Consider the following 8,871-nt stretch of genomic DNA (forward strand, 5'->3'; position numbering starts at 1 on the left):
GCATATGCAAATTCTAAGCATGTCTGTGTTGTCTTTTTTGATGACGCACAAGCGGCCGTCCTAAATGCAGACAATTTACTGAGCCGGTGTGATGTTACATGAATGTCCATGAACATTCCAACTGCTCAAGGAACAAGGTTGTCCGTGACCAAATGTATATCTTCCCGCTCTGGAGAGAAGGCGAAGCTGTCGTTTTGTCTGGGCTGATTAAAAAAAAACCATCAACAACCTCACACAGGCCCTGTGGCAGAAAGATCTTTGTGAGGCAGACTAAGGACTTGAAATCTGACTGGGAAGAAGTAGGGAATTTAAGGAAGAGAAAATGGCCGAAGTCAGGGTAGTTGAAGGCAGAGGGTACAGCAGTGTAAGATACAGGGAAGGAGGATCCCTGAAAGATTGTAGCACATGCTTCTTCTGAATGTGTCAAAAGGGTGTGTATCTCAGTAATCCCCTTCTTCCCTTTTCGTAATATTCTTATTTCTCTTTCACTTTTTGCCCTGCCCTCATTTTATCTGAATGTTCCACAGAGTGAGGTGAGACAACAAAACCCTCTCCAGTGGCTCAGTTTTGGGCCATATTATTTTGTATTATTTTTATTGATTATTATTATTGTTGTTGTTATACAGTAGCAATGTTTTTATAGTTCCTTTCTGCCAGAGCCATGAAAGCTCAATGATCAAAAGCCATAAAGTCAACATCATAGAAAACATTTAAAAAATGGTAAGCCATCATTAAAAACAAAAACAGCGCTACGAATTAAACCATTTAAAAGGCCAGGTTAAAGAGATGTATCTTGACACCCTGAGAGCGGAGACCACTTGTACAGTCCCGTACAATCCGCCCCGCACACTCAGGTCCTCTGGGAAGAATTTTACTCCAGTCATCAAAAACAAGGCTGACAACTAGTACCCAGAGGACCTTTTCTTCCGTTGCTCCCAGATTATGGAATGACGGTTCCATAGAGATTTGTCAACAGACTCCCAGAATTTAAGAACGCCATAAAGACTGATCTCTTCCGGCAGGCCTACCCAGTTGAATTTTAAGATGCCTTTTAATAATGTGCTGCCTTTTAATAATGTATTAGTTTTAAATGTTTTAATCAATTATATGTATTTTATGGTGTTTGCATTTGTGTTGTACCCTGCCTCAATCCAGAGGGAGAGGTGGGTAACAAATAAAATTATTATTATTATTATTATTATTATTATTATTATTATTATTATTATTGTAACCTCCAGGGGAATGCATTCCGCTTGTAGCTCCATGGGAAGGCATTCTGCTTGCAGTTCCTGGGGCAATGCATTCCGCTTGTAGCTCCCACAGGAATGCATCCCACAATTCGGGAGCGACTGTCAAGTGAACCTCTGCAGGTGGCAGCATCTTCAGAAGGTCTCTTCTGCAGATCTTAGTAACCAGGTCGGTTCATAGTGAACTAAGCAGTCCCTTAGACAGCCAGGCTGAGGGCACCCAGGTCGTAGTCTCTTCTGCTATGACAAAATATATTGTACTTCTACTTAAAGTATAGTCAATATTTCTAAATGTGCATCTGTACGAATAAATTGGCAGAGGCACATTTCATGCGAGTCAGCATCCTCTTCTGTGATCTTTGTTTTAGTGATGCTTTTCCCCTTTTTTTGACAGTGTTTAAAGTGGCCCTAAGCCTTTTAGGGCATGGAAGATGAAAACCAATCCTGTGAGTCGAACCCATTAAACGATTCATAACCAGGGCAAATCATTTGACTCCTCCTCGCCCCAAACTGTTTCACGCTTGCCATTGCCTTCTAGTCTTCTTCCATCATTCTTCCATCATTTCCTATTACGTGTGCAATTATTAAATTGTACTCCGCTTTTTTAAAACTGTGAATTAGCTCGAGGGCGGTAGCAGAAAGGGGTAAATAAATTCTCAGTGGGGTAAATAAATCAGTTTGCCGTTTGACAGCCCCAGAAGAAAAATATAACATGGTTCATTTTTTTTTCCCCCAGCCATAAAAAGGTAGCAAATTTGAGACAGGGACCCACAAGTGCGCCTTGATGTGAATCCCTCCATCTCCTTTCTTTTTTGCTCTGGCCTGGCACGGTATGTTCGCAAGGTAAAATAAGCCTCCCCAAGGTTAGCTGAGAAGACATTCTCCGACGGCTAACAGGGCTGCCTCATGTCTTCTGCGCCCTGCACCTGCTCCCGTAAATCGTCCCATTATATGATACCCCTGGGGCTGGGATCAGCAAAGCATGTGGCTTTCTGACAGCCAGAAAGTCTAGGATCTGGCCACAACTGATATCCATTTGATAGCGTGCCTTTCAGCCGATGGTTTTTCATCCTGCTTTGCGAGGGACTCCCTCGTAACAACTTGAACGGCAGGCATTAGGGGGCTTAATCGGAGCCGAGGCTGAGCCCTGGAACCTATTTTGACATTCAGTTCTGGGCTGTGGAACTTAATAAGTGAGGGTCTCTCTGAGCATGCATTGAGCGCTTTACCTACACTAAACATGGGTAGGTTAACTGAACAAACAGCCCATTTGGTCCCTGAGAGCTGCACTGTTCTCAGGGGCACCTGCGAAGATCAGAGAAGGGCGTCCTGGGATCTGTTATGCCGCTGTTGAATGATGTGTTGAGGTAGCTCACAGCTGGCCTGAAATGTGTGTTTGTTACAACAATTCATACCCACAGTCCCTCACTGGCCTGGTTCACACATAATGCTAGCCCATGGTTTATTTAACCCATGTTTGTGGCCCTACCCAGGGTTTGTCAGCCAGACGATTGAACAAACCGATTTGTTTTCTCAATCCCTGGGTTGTTCGTTTCCCTCTTTCTTTGCTCTGTATTCCAAATGCCTGTGTGACATTATAGCACTGGCATGTAGAGTGGCTGGGTATTTGTTTGTGTGTTTGTTTTTTACCACTCTCAACTGATGCCTCTGCAACCTGGTGAAACAATCATGAACATCTCACGGGTCTGCGTTCACACGTTACAGCAACCTATGGCTTAAACAATTATTGGAATACAACTCAACAACAAACCATGGGTTCTCTTTCTGGGTTGTTTGTGGTTTAACAAACTATGACAACAACACACTCTCTCTCTCTCTCTCTCCCCCTCCCTCTCTCTCTCTCTCTCTCTCTCTCACACACACACACACTAGGGTGACCCTATGAAAAGGAGGACAGGGCTCCTGTATGTTTAACAGTTGTATAGACAAGGGAATTTCAGCAGGGGTCATTTGTATATATGGAGAACCTGGTGAAATGCCCTCTTCATCACACCAGTTAAATCTGCAGGAGCTATACTAGAGTGACCAGATTTAAAACAGGGCAGGTCACCTGCAGCTTTAACTGTTGTGATTAAGAGGGAATTTTACTAGGTGCTGCATGCATACCAATGATACCTGCTGAAATTCCCTTGTCTATACAACTGTTAAAGATACAGGAGCCCTGTCCTCCTTTTCATACGGTCATCCTAACACAGAGAGAGAGAGGAGACACCCAGCAGCAGTATTTCCAAGCAGCTCTGAGCATTTGGATCTAGCTGCTGTTTTAATTTCCCACAATGCACCTGATTAGCATAGCTCCAGGCATCATAGGACATTCGAATGACGGATGGACCCAGGTACCCAGCATTGCTCAGAGTGGCCAGCTTAAGGTGACCATATGGAAAGGAGGACAGGGCTCCTGTATCTTTAACAGTTGTGTTGAAAAGGGAATTTCAGCAGGTGTCATTTGTATATATGGAGAACCTGGTGAAATTGACTCTTTATCACAACAGTTAAAGGTGCAGGTGCCATGCCTTCTTTTAAATTTGGTCATGCTAGTATAGCTCCTGCACCTTTAACTGTTGTGATGAAGAGGGAATTTCACCAGGTGCTGCATGCCTACAAATGCCACCTGCTGAAATTCCCTTCTCTATGCAACTGTTAAAGATACAGGAGCCCTGTCCTCCTTTTCATAGGGTCACCCTAGGCCAGCTGGAATGACCTTTATTACACATTCCCCAGTTCTCCAAAACAGTAGGAAGTTTTACGGGAGAGCCTTTTGCAGGATATCCTTCTGTGCGACATCTGTCATAATTGTAATCCGTGCAGGATGGGAGCAGGCCAACAGCTGCAAAGGCAGTACGAGTCTTTCAAGAAACAGCCGTTCTCGAAAAACAGAGTTGCGCCCTTGAAAGCCCCACCATTCCATGACTCCAGGTTCCTCCTTGCCATCCAGCCACAAAACCGAGACTTGTTTCTTCAGAAGCGGTCCAAGCAACCAACCCGTTCCTCTCGAAACCCCCAACTCAAGCAGGGAGGGGTTGCTCAGTAGCCGGGAGGCAACAGCCATCAATGCTCATTTGGAGCATGTGTTTCTGAAACGCATGCTCCAAATGAGCATTGATGGCTGTTTATAACTTGACTTGGTAACTATTCAGCTAAAGTAAAGTGGGGAAAGCCGCCTCCTCATTTTGCATAGCCGCGATGCTACAGGGTATAGGACAGCCGGCGATGACAGGAGCCTTGTCCAAAGGCACCGGGAGATGCATGCCTTGCTTAATTAAAGAGCCAGTGGAATTTCGAGAGGCATGTAATGAGCTGAGTGACGGTCCATAGCGCTGGGATTTGCTACCACCATATCGAGCGTGGAGGCCGTGAAAAGGCTGGTGGCTCTGATGTCAGTGGGGCAGTGGATCCTGCACTGGTAACCAGTGTGTTTCCAAGCCCAATTCAAAGGGCTGATTTTGACCTTTAAAGCTCTAAACGCTTTGGAACCTAGTTACTTGAAGGACCGCCTTCACTCCTATCAGCCTGCCTACACTTTAAGACCAGAAAAAGAGGCCCTTCTCATTTGCCCACCTGTGAGGGCAATTAAGTGGGTGTCCACACGGGAGAGGGCCTTCTCTGCGGTGGCCCCACACCTCTGGAACAAACTCCCATCGGAGGTCCACCATGCACCATCCTTGCAGGCTTTTAGGAAGGCTTAAAAAAGCATTTTATTTTACCGTGGCCTTCCCTGCTATTGCTGTTGTGGCTGCTGCTGGTGGTTTTATTGTCGATTTTAGTTGCTATTTTGTTGTGATTATGGTTTTATTGCTTTCATATTTTAATTGTTTTTATGTATTTTATTGTAGTGAGGACTTCTGCCTTAAAAAGTGGCCAAGAAACGTTTTGAATGAATGAATGAATAAATAAATAAATAAATAAATAAAATCTGCTCTGAGTTTCCATAAGAGCCAGTCAGAACCTGGAGCGCATTCACCACCCAACTGAGATTTATTTATTTATTTATTTATTTATTACATTTTTATACCGCCCAATAGCCGAAGCTCTCTGGGCGGTTCACAAAAATTAATGCTGTTAGTGGGTGGTTCTGCTGACCGGATGGAGGGTGTTCAATCGGTTCTGGATGGGGTTGCACTCCCCCTGAAGGAGCAGGTTCGTAGCTTGGGGGTTGTCCTAGATCCATCTCTGTCCCTTGAGGCCCAGGTGGCCTCGGTGGCACGGAGTGCCTTTTACCAACTTCGGTTGGTGGCCCAGCTACGCCCGGATCTGGACAGGGATAACCTGGCTGCAGTTGTCTGCACTCTGGTAGCCTCTAAATTAGATTACTGCAATGCACTCTACATGGGGCCGCCTTTGAAGACAGTTCGGAAGCTGCAGCTTGTGCAAAATGCAGCAGCCAGATTGATAACTGAGACTAGAAGCATATAAGACCCACTCTCGCCTGCTTACATTGGCTGCCTGTATCTTTCTAAGCCCAATTCAAGGTGCTGGTTTTAACCTACAAAGCCTTACACGGCTACAGACCACAATACCTGATGGAAACATCTAAGGTCCTCCTCCGGGTGCCTACTCAGAGGGAATCTCGGAGGGTGGCGACAAGAGAGAGGGCCTTCTCTGTGGTGGCCCCCCTGACTGTGGAACAATCTCCCTGACGAGGCCCACCTGGCACCGACAATGTCAACCTTTTGGCCCCAGGTCAAGACTTTTCTCTTCTCCCAGGCATTTAGCAATATGTAATGACCGTGGGTTTGTTCTTTGGTTCATAGTTTTTAAAGTTGTTATAGTGGTTTTAAATGTATGTGTATTTTGCTTGTTTTTGTGCTTTTTAATCTTTGTATGTTGTTTTTAAGTGTTTTTATCTTATGTGAACCACCCAGAGAGCTTCGGCTATGGGGCGGTATACAAATGCAATAAACAAATAAACAAATAAATCATCATAATTGGAGCCACCAACCTACACTGCGTGGACTCTGTACATTTCTATCAACTGGGGCCGTAGCTAGACCTAAGGTTTATCCCAAGATTGTCCTGGGGTCAAACCTGTTCATCTAAGTGCCACACAGGGCATCCAGCGCTCAGGCAGGGACGAACCCGGGATGATCCTGGGATAAACCTTAGGTCTAGCTATGGCCTAAGAGTGGGAGAAGGAGAAACTACTTGGAGCCAGCAGACTGATGGGCAGGAAAACACATCCCGGAGCTGAGCGGCACAGAGCACTGTTAATATAACCCCTCTCTGAGCTGCAGCAGCCTCCTGCAAGCGATCTCGTATCTGACTCTGAAAGGTCCCCGCAACAGATTATTTTTAGAGTTTCCAAGACGTTGAGTGCTGAAATAAATTGGCATGTTCTCCTTGAAACTTCAAGAGCACTGCGGAGAAAATGTTACCCGCGTTCGGATGCCTTGCTCGGGCATCCATGGCCTCAAGCTACAGAGGGCCGCTCTTGGAATACCCATGTGGGATTCTGGTTAGAATAACATGAAGGACCGTCTGCAGCTAAGTCCGCGAGAAATCATCTTGGGCCTTCCAGTAGAAGCAAAGTCCACGCTGGTTTATTGGAAGACTACAATGTCCCCATCGGGGAAAGAATGGACAATGAAATGTTTAGCGTAAAATAGTAAAAAAAAGACTTCTACCGCAATATCTCAAGGGAAATATTGTTATGCACTCCCCGTTTCCACAAGAGGTATGGAGTTCCAGGGGCAGTGTTTCGTGCGTCTGGAGATGAGATATCGCTGGAGGCATAGGGCGTTTTTGAAACATTAGGTTAATTTACGAACATGCAGCTACAGCATACGGGCTAGCTGCTTAAACTGAGCACTTCATAGAATCATAGAATAGCAGAGTTGGAAGGGGCCTACAAGACCATCTAGTCCAACCCCCTGCTCATTGCAGAGACCTCCCTTAAAGCATAGCTGACAGATGGTTGTCCAGCTGCCTCTTGAAGGCCTCTAGTGTGGGAGAGCCCACTTCACATTGCCACCAGGAGTCCGAATTGCTATCACCAGTGGTAGTGGTAGCAGTGGGGGTTCCAGGTTTTGGAGGTCCCTTGGGGAAATATCTTCAATGGGGGGCATCCTTCAGTGAGTCTGTCTTCCCATGACCATGGTCACCAGCTGCTATTGCTCCTCCTCCTCCTCTTTCTCATCATTGCGACCACTTAGAATTAAAGAATAGTAGAGTTGGAAGGGTCCTCTAAGGCCATCAAGTCCAGCCCCCTGCTCAATGCAGGGATCCACCTTAAAGCATCCCTGACAGATGGTTGTTCAGCTGCCTCTTGAAGGCCTCTAGCGGGGGAGAGCCCACAATCTCCCTAGGTAACTGGTTCCATTGTTGTACTGATCTAATAGTCAGGAAGTTTTCCTAGTGTCCAGCCAGAATCTGGCTTCCTGTAACTTGAGCCCGTTATTCCGTTTCCTTGCTTGCTTGCTAAGGTACTAGGCAGTGGTATCTATTGCTCCATCTTTTCACCACGAGCATCTCTCAGACAGAATGAGAGGCAGGTGAGCCAGCAGGTTGCCATGGTGAAGAGGTGGAGCTTATATCAATGCTCCCCTGCTGGGATGTGAGCCCTCGGCAGGTGCCCCATCATGCTGACCCTTGACGCTGGCCCTGAGTGGTAGGGTGGCCATTTATTCTACTTTAGAGATGACAGGTCTCTCTTTAGAAGGCTGTCAAAGGACAGTCCTCCACTTAAAAACATCTTCTCTTTTTCCTGATTGATTTATTAGCACATTTCTAATCCACCTAATAACTAATGCTCTCTGGGTGGATTACAACCAGTTAAAAAACTAAAATGCTATTAAACACACACACACACAGAGAGAGAGAGTTAAACTATACAATGCAATACAAATATTTAAAAGAATAAAATTCAGTACAATGCAAAGCAAGAAACAGCACAGGAATTGATAAAACAGCCATGTTAACCTAGAACTAGGTCTCTTAAATGCTTGGGAGAATAGAAAGGTCTTTAGAAAGGTCTTGGGAGAATAGAAAGATAACAATGTAGGTGCCAGGCGAACTTCTTTAGGGAGTTTATTCCCTGTGTGGGGTGCCACCAGCGAGAAGGCCCTCCCTCTTGTAGCCACCCACCTAGCTTCCCTTGGTGGGGGCACCCAGAGGACAGCTTCTCAAGATGACGTACGGGTCCGAGTAGGTACACGTGAAAGCTTGGGTTTGTAGAAGTAGTTAGGGGAGCATGCTCAAATGTCAGGAAATGAGATGAGAAAACCAAACTCTGCCAGCACGGATGAGATAGCACTGCTATTCCAGTCCTTTGCCTCCCAGGGAGCCAGCCAATCAGTGGAGACAACTTGGCAGATACTGCAAATTGAGCCCGGGGGGGGGGGGGAATAGACTGATCCAACGGGATACCCCTTTAGCGGTGACTGCCCTGAAGCCTGGGATGTCTCCCCAGCTCATCCTCCAGCCTTTGCACATCTTAACACCACCCTCGGCTCCCTCTGAGGCAACCCCCAACTGCAGACGGCACTTAACGGATCCGACACGGTGGACTCCAGTTCACACATGCTTATGCCACAAGAAATATTTTCAGACGTCGTTTTGCTGCAACAGGCTAATAGAATTACTAGCCTTTGGGGGTCATTTTGGCAGA

The sequence above is a fragment of the Elgaria multicarinata genome, chromosome 17 (assembly GCF_023053635.1).
Source record: "Elgaria multicarinata webbii isolate HBS135686 ecotype San Diego chromosome 17, rElgMul1.1.pri, whole genome shotgun sequence".
NCBI lineage: Eukaryota > Metazoa > Chordata > Lepidosauria > Squamata > Anguidae > Elgaria > Elgaria multicarinata.